This window comes from Lepisosteus platostomus, chromosome 8, assembly GCF_059453375.1.
Source record: "Lepisosteus platostomus isolate fLepPlt1 chromosome 8, fLepPlt1.hap1, whole genome shotgun sequence".
Classification (NCBI taxonomy): Eukaryota; Metazoa; Chordata; class Actinopteri; order Semionotiformes; family Lepisosteidae; genus Lepisosteus; species Lepisosteus platostomus.
This window is the reverse complement of record NC_142618.1, coordinates 37,616,381-37,623,773: the sequence shown is the minus strand read 5'-3', so window position 1 is coordinate 37,623,773 and position 7,393 is coordinate 37,616,381. Positions and strand designations below refer to the sequence as shown.

The 7,393-nt window shown below is 39.5% G+C and overlaps 1 long non-coding RNA gene across 1 annotated transcript; it reads right to left on the bottom strand.

The window, feature by feature from the left end:
• Positions 1–3,017: 3,017 nt before the first annotated feature.
• LOC148657275 (uncharacterized) lies at positions 3,018–5,310 on the bottom strand. Its single transcript, XR_015940918.1, has 2 exons — positions 4,851–5,310; positions 3,018–3,094 (listed from the first exon to the last, which is right to left on the bottom strand). It is a non-coding gene; the product is annotated as an uncharacterized LOC148657275 (long non-coding RNA).
• Between the last annotated feature and the right edge of the window lie 2,083 nt (positions 5,311–7,393).

The window sequence follows — 7,393 nt, the reverse complement described above, 5'->3', positions numbered from 1 at the left end:
AGAACTTATGACCACTTATGGCGATTAACAAAGATGTTCCAGTTTGCTCTGGCATCTGGTCACTAGGTCTTCTTCTGGCAGTGGCGGTTCAGCCGTCTGCAGTAGCAGATAGCGTTGAAGAATCGGCAGTGGCAGGACGCACACGGATCACAGCACAGGGAGTGAAAGATGCAGCTCTCCATGACACGGGAGCATCTTCGACTCGGGGGATCCGGAGCCTGCTTTTGTTTCTAAAATGGAAAAAAAAATATTTCAGTGCTTAAAGGCAGAGAACTGAGACCCAGGTATATATATATACTCTTGTAATTGAAGAAAACATCAAGAGGTAAAGACTGAGTCAGATCTACTGACAGGAAAATTAAAGACTAGAAAATATTAGACCATATTAGAAAAATAATGTGATAATTATAAAGTCATTTTAATAACCATCTGTGCAATAGAAGTTCACAGTAAGTTGGGGTAAACCTAACCCAGCGGACAACGAGTTCAAGGCAAGATAGACCGTGGATGCGACACCAAAAGCCTCCCCAGGCCAGAATTAAACAGCATTCAGAGCCCAGGAGAAGAGCTGTGAGGCAGCAGTGCTGACAACCAAGTCCCTATGTAGCTCATTATGAGGTAATTTTATGCTAAATTGATCTCAAAGAAAAAGCTCTGTTTCAATCCATTTTTATTCTGAATGAAATTAAGTGAGACAAATTCAATATTTTGTAATTACTGTTTGAGTAAATCATTAAGTGATTGTAATCTGATCTGATTGCTTCAGGCGTCCTTTTATTAACTTAAAGCAGGAGAACAGCAGACAAAGCTTAAATTCAATTAAGAATTTAGACTATTTTTCTGTGTCTCATGTATTCAGCTGGGGATGTTGCTGAATCACAGAATGAAGTCTTAAAATCCTGTTGGATAAGGGCTCTCAAGTGACTCATCCAGTAAGGTCTGGGGGGGGGGGATTCCCCAAGCAGTGCCACTAGGGCTGGGACTGGAGTCAGTCACTGTTTTCTTGTGTCCCCACACCACGTGAGCTGGTCTCCATGTTATTCCATCAGAGGAATCAGTCTAGAGCGGAGAAGCCAGTTATATTCCAGGGCTCCAGGGATGGTCCTACTGACAGGCTGAAGGAAGTGAATGCCTTTAGTCATGAACAAAAGAGTATGAGGGAACCTAATGTAACTATACAAAATCCTCAAAAGCATCAAAGTGGGCTTCATCAGAATCAATAGTGAAACACGAACCAGAGAAACTCTGTGGGAAGTGCATTTAAAACTGAGAACAGAAGGCAGTTCTTAACTCAAAGAGTTGTGGGAGTGTGGAACAAGCTACCCAGCCATGCTGTTGAGGCCAATACCCTGGCTTCTTTCAAGGAAAAGCTGGATGAATATGGATCCCTGGATCAATAAGTCACTAATTACCAAATAAGATAGATGGTTCTCAACTGATGTTTGGGAAAGATGACAGCAACATAACCTCTTATCCCCACATATTTAAATTGTAATCATTCATTTCTCAGAGCAGTATGCAAATCTCTTTTCATTTCGAGTTTCACCCTGTGTATCTCTCCTCTGCCTCCACCTTGGTCGCTCCTCTCTACATTGAGGTCCTTGTCCTATAGCCAGGGGGCTGGCCTTCAGCAAAGAAGGTTCAGCTAAATATCACTTTGCCTAAATACCCAATAAACATAATCAAACACATCTAAGCTTGGGTCATTATTTCATAGCTGTGAAGAATGTTTCTCTCATGGAAACACATGGGGGTAGAGAATGCACAAAGTCTCCTATTCTCATCCTGGTACAAGGGTGGCTGTAAGAAGCTCTAATGAATAACGCTCCCAAGTGGGTCAGCTGCTCAAGGTGCCTAGGCCGAGCTCTGTTATACAGTGTTGTGTTCAATCTGGGGGCATATCAATACCCAGCTGTGACTGGCTGGGTGGCTTAAATATAGCTTACAATTTTCATCACTACCTGTTGTGTACCAGCTCATACCTGGAGCAAACCCCAGGCAGGTCACCTCATGTTTTTTAAGGAAACCAGGTTGTGTTACTCTTGAGGTGCTACATATAGAATATGTTATCTGTATTATGCTATTCAGGGAGTAAAACACGTTCAAAACAGAAAAAAAGTATTGTCTTCAACCAAAACCCTACATAAAATGGTTCAAAAACAGACACTAGGTTTACTGTTCATTGCTCATTGAAGAGCATTATAACAATAGCACAAATATAATTTGAATTTATGCAAAAGTCAGTTTCCTGTCCCATGTGTCAAGTTACTCTCTCATCTCCTTGAGTCAGTGGAGTTGGCTAATTCCAATTCATAGAGAATTACATTTCAACAAACATTTCATTTCTGGAAAATGACGTAAGCAGACCTGTAGCCTGTGGGCAGATAAGACTGTTTTCCACAAATCTGCTAAATTGCAATTACTGGGCTTCCAAGTGCTGCTCTGTAATACTGTTCAATCCTCAAAAGAAATGTGACCCAAGTTAATACAGCTACAAAACAGCCAAAAGCTTAAGGCAATAACAGAGCGATAAGGCTCTGTCACAATATCGACTTTTTCTTACAGAAACTTTCTTAATCCTACAAATACAAACCAACAGTTTTCTCTCTGATTAGAAAAGCACTAATCAGTGAAGGAAAAGAAAACTCTTGATTACTGGCGGCTATCAGTCTGGTACCCAACTGAGCAAGCAATCCAATTTGAGGTCAGGCATTGAGTACTTAAGAAGAGCAGAAGAACTTTGGAGTGGCTCAGGAAGGGTGAGCTCTACTGCAGTTAATTGCTTTTTTCGGGAAATGTCAATACCCATGATTTATTTTTTTAAAAAACTCCACACTAGCTCAAAATAAGCTAACAGCCTGCAGAGGTTCTTTTGTCATTATTCACTGCTGCTATTACATTGCAAAGAATTACACATAAGGCACAAAATCAGCAATGTGGCTTGAGACCGCAGATCCAGATCTTTTTGTGAACCTTGACAGTTACAAAAAGAGCAGTAAAGTCAACATATCACTCACCATTGCACGGAGTATCTGCTGTTCCTTAACTGCTCTTCTGGCAAATACAGTCTTAGGTTTTCCCTGGTTCCAAACTCCTGTAAGGAAAGAGTTTTATGGCAATTACTGTTTACCTGTATGTTAACAGTCTGCTTTATACTATAACTTTTAACATTTTCTTTTTTAATTTAACAGGATTTACGTATTTATCATCTTTTAAATATATATGAAAGAATTGTAGTTAAAAGAAAATTTCAAATCAGATATTTTCTAAATACAGTATATTTATATTATATATACTGTATATAGCTTTTTATACTTTTAAAAGCTCTCTCATACCCATCAATTCCAATCCATCAGGAATGGCAATTCACAAGCTAACTGGATAGATACACAATGAAGTGGGATCACTGGGCTGGGAACTTCTTGGCTGAGGCAATAGGGATTATTAATATCATACTCCCTGGAATTGTATACATTTCATTTTGAAGAATTTTATACCCAGATAAAATTTAGTTATTTTAGTAATTTAGTTATTCATTCATTGAAATACAAAGCTATGTAGCTATATTTGTGCTATTTTTCATTAGTCAGGAACCTAACAGGAATTTATCTCAAAAAGATGAAACTTTTACACAAATACTGGACATTTCAAAATGGTCAAATTAAGAATTGCACCATTGCAATGAAAATAGATGTCATTAAGTTCATTTAGATCTGATTATACATCCTAGAGTAAAGCTTTAAATAAATTTGTTACATTCCTTCATTTATCTTTTTGTGCTTGTGAAAGGCTTCAGAAGGTGAAGAACAGAGTTTAGGTTTGGAGTTTTACTTGAATTTCAAAGTCTGGAGTGTACATGAGAAAAAAGAGTCAGTACATATGCATTATGTTGTAAAACAAAAAATAGACTTGCTTTTTCTCTTTCATTGATAAAATGGGAAAAAAATTCACCGAAATTATGGGTCTATAACGACACATAGTGTTGTTTCCTAATACACTTTAAACATTTAAAAGAACAACTTACAATCAAAAGGCTGCAAGTTTTTCATCCAACAAAAGTACAAGAGGTCAGCACCAAGAATTATAATAGCCTGCTTTGCGCTGTGTGTACTAAATTATGTACTTATCAGAATGCTGATTTTTGATGTGCCAAAGACAACGGAAGAACATTCTGCAGTGGAAATAATCCAGACACTACATTCTCCGACTCAGAAGTGCAAGACAACGTAAATTCTGATCAAAGAGAGGACTAAAGCCTTGGTTAAGCTCCGGTGAATTCGGAGTTGAATCTGGTTATAAATACAGAATTCCTGTAACGAGGATTATCACTGGAGTGAAGAGTTTACCTTACATGGACATGCTTAAGGAGAAATGCTAAAGTGGGATGAAGGAATGTTTCGCGAAGAGTAGATATTTAAAACCAAGAAACTGACTGGGATGTTCAGCTTCACTGTCGACGGGAGAGGGCATCACCTGAAAATAAAATTGAAGTTCTTTTCTTATCCGCAGAGCGGTGTGTGTCTGGAACAAATCACTAAGACACGCACACACTCCCTACTCTTTAGCAAGTTTGCGGGTTCAATTCGTTACATATAAATTAAGCAGATTCCTTAATTCTAAACTATAATTCTGAAACCTGAGTATTCAGGGATGCTGCCCGTCAAAACATCAAAAAACGAGGGCTTGAGCACAAAACGCAAGCTGGACAACTACGCTTCGGCTATTACAGACAGGAAAGTACAGAGCAGGAGAAAAGTTCCCTCTTCTTTGTCCTGAAGAAAAACGTGAAGATATTGTGAACCTTCAATTCTCCTTTGCTTTCAGCAAACCGAGCAGAAAATACGCCGTACCTCTTAAGCTTCCGCCCACCGGTAAAAATACGTCGAAGCCTTCATTTTAACTTCACACTGCATTACTTATTTGTTACACTTCCGAAGTTCACAAATACCACACAGCTTTCAGGATGACAACCGAAGACGCTCCCCCTCCCAAAAAAAAAAAGGTGTTCGGTATTATTCTTGAATACGCAACAATATGTTTTGCACTCTCTACAATTACATAATTCCCCATATATTTCTTTCCCTATGGGACAATAGCATTATTTGCGTCAGAACTGCTCAGTGTAGTTCGATTTCGATATTCGGCTTTTATCAAACTGTTCCGTTATACTGTTGGTAAAAACCAACAAGACTGATACAGTAGGCGTAGCACTGGACAACACTGGATAACGTAATTATTAATACCTATATGCAGGTACTGGTTTGCTAAATTTGTTTTAGTTATTAGTTATGAACGAATACAATTTTAAAATAAGTTTTTTTTTTAAATTTTGAAGAGCCAAACATGTTTACAGCTTTATTTGTCACGATATGTAAACGTTTAACTATAATAATAACGACGTGTATATAGTATGATGCCAATTATTTTTTAAAAATCTATTTAAAAGAGGAAATATCTTCTTTAATTGAAAGTACCATGGCAAGTATTTATAATATAATCTAATTAAATTAAAATCTAAAAAATTCTAAATAGCAATCAATACGTGTTGTGATGAGACATTAACTGAAAATAATTCTGAAATACAATGGTACCTCGTATTGTAGTTAAAAACAATCCATTTGAAATTTTCTCAGCTAAAACAAGAACATAATAAATGCAAATAGTACCAGTTACATTTTAACTGCATTTTAGTGAAAGTATCTGTTTTACAAGAATAACAAAATAACATTTAATTTCCCAGGCAGCTCTCGAACAGTCGAACCTGTTTCGACGGAGTATTGGTCTTCGCTCATCAAGTTCATTTCAGCCCTGTCGGAAATATTTCGCTTCTCTGGATCCTTGATGTCGAACAGTGAATGCACAGCGGCTGCATGGATCAGACACGCGCAGACCAAAAACCTTCTGAACATCTCGGGGCTGTCAGACCACCTGAGCCACAAAAAAAGCAAGACAAGAGGTAGCCACAATACAAGTTCAAGCCAATAGGATCTAAACAGAAATTTTTCGACGATTATGTTTAACAAATGGAATAATGTAAAATAGGTAATAGGTGATTATTTTACAGTCAAATGTTGCAAAAATCCAATGACTTACCTCAAATCGAAAAAAATCAGAAAATCAGCGTGCTGTCTTCCCCAAGTTGACTGTCAATACCAGCCCAAACCCAAAGCGCACACCGCCCACAACTTATATGATTGGGTATCCGGAAACTATGACTCTCTAATTGGCTGTTGGTCGATTGTGGCCTATTGCATAAAATAAAATCATGCACTGTACTGTATTTCAAGACATTATATAATAGTACAATTTGAATTATGAAGTATAGATCCTTATCTCATACAGTATGTGCATTACATAATGTTTTATTAACATGCGGCACTGTGAAAGTTTTGATCAGAGGTCAGGTGGTGGAGTCTCATGGTGGAGAAGATTAGTGACCTATGACTGTCACGGATGTTGGTAGGGATGAACCGTGGAGAGGCAGGAGAGCGGAAAAAGACCCATATGCGTAACGGCGGAATGGGGGATTAGCCCGGGCTCAGCAGTTCAGGAGTCATATAGAAACCAATGCCCTCAGGCAGTGGACGTGGGGCGACCTGGATGCTAGGCGGGTCTCAGGACATCCGAACCTCAATGCTAAGCAAAGGTGAATAAGAGACCTGGAAATATATACTGTAGCCCCAGAGAGAGAGACACCGGAAGGACAGCTAAGCACAGGAAACTAGGGACAGAACAGAGTAGGTGCGCCCTCTGGCGCAGACGGCAGGACAGTACCCCCACTTCATGGGCGGCTCCTGACGCCCATACAAATAAGTGAGCTGCACAGTACTGGGGGGAGGAAAAACATTTAACTGAAAGGAAACCTCCGGGAGTCCATGGCTGAGAGCTGCCCCCTCCTCCAGGGTAAAAACCTTTATTGGGTAGAGGGAGGGGGGGTCAGGTAGAGCTCCGGAGACTTAAAACAACAAAAAAGACAAGTACACAAGCACAAACCACAACAAAGATAAACCTGGGAGACCAGGGAAACAAATCACAAAAAACAGATAGGAACCAAAAGTTCCAAGACACACGGGACAGGGGGACCATAGAGAAGGGGGAACCAGGAAGTGAAAAATCAAACCACCAAGCAAAAAAAAACAAAAATAAAAACACAAAAACCCGGGGAAAATACCACAGACTGGGCAATAGGCATGTTCACATTCTATCACTGATATTGGAGTGGACAACCCGAGGAAAGCCAGGCCGCAGCCCGCTCACAGGCACGGATGACCGGAGTGATATCCAGCAATAAGAATGGAGGAACGACAAAAAGTCTCACCAAACTAAAGCTGATATCGGCAGAAGACAACCCGAGGAAAGCCAGGCTGCAGCCTGCTCACAGGCACGGATGTCA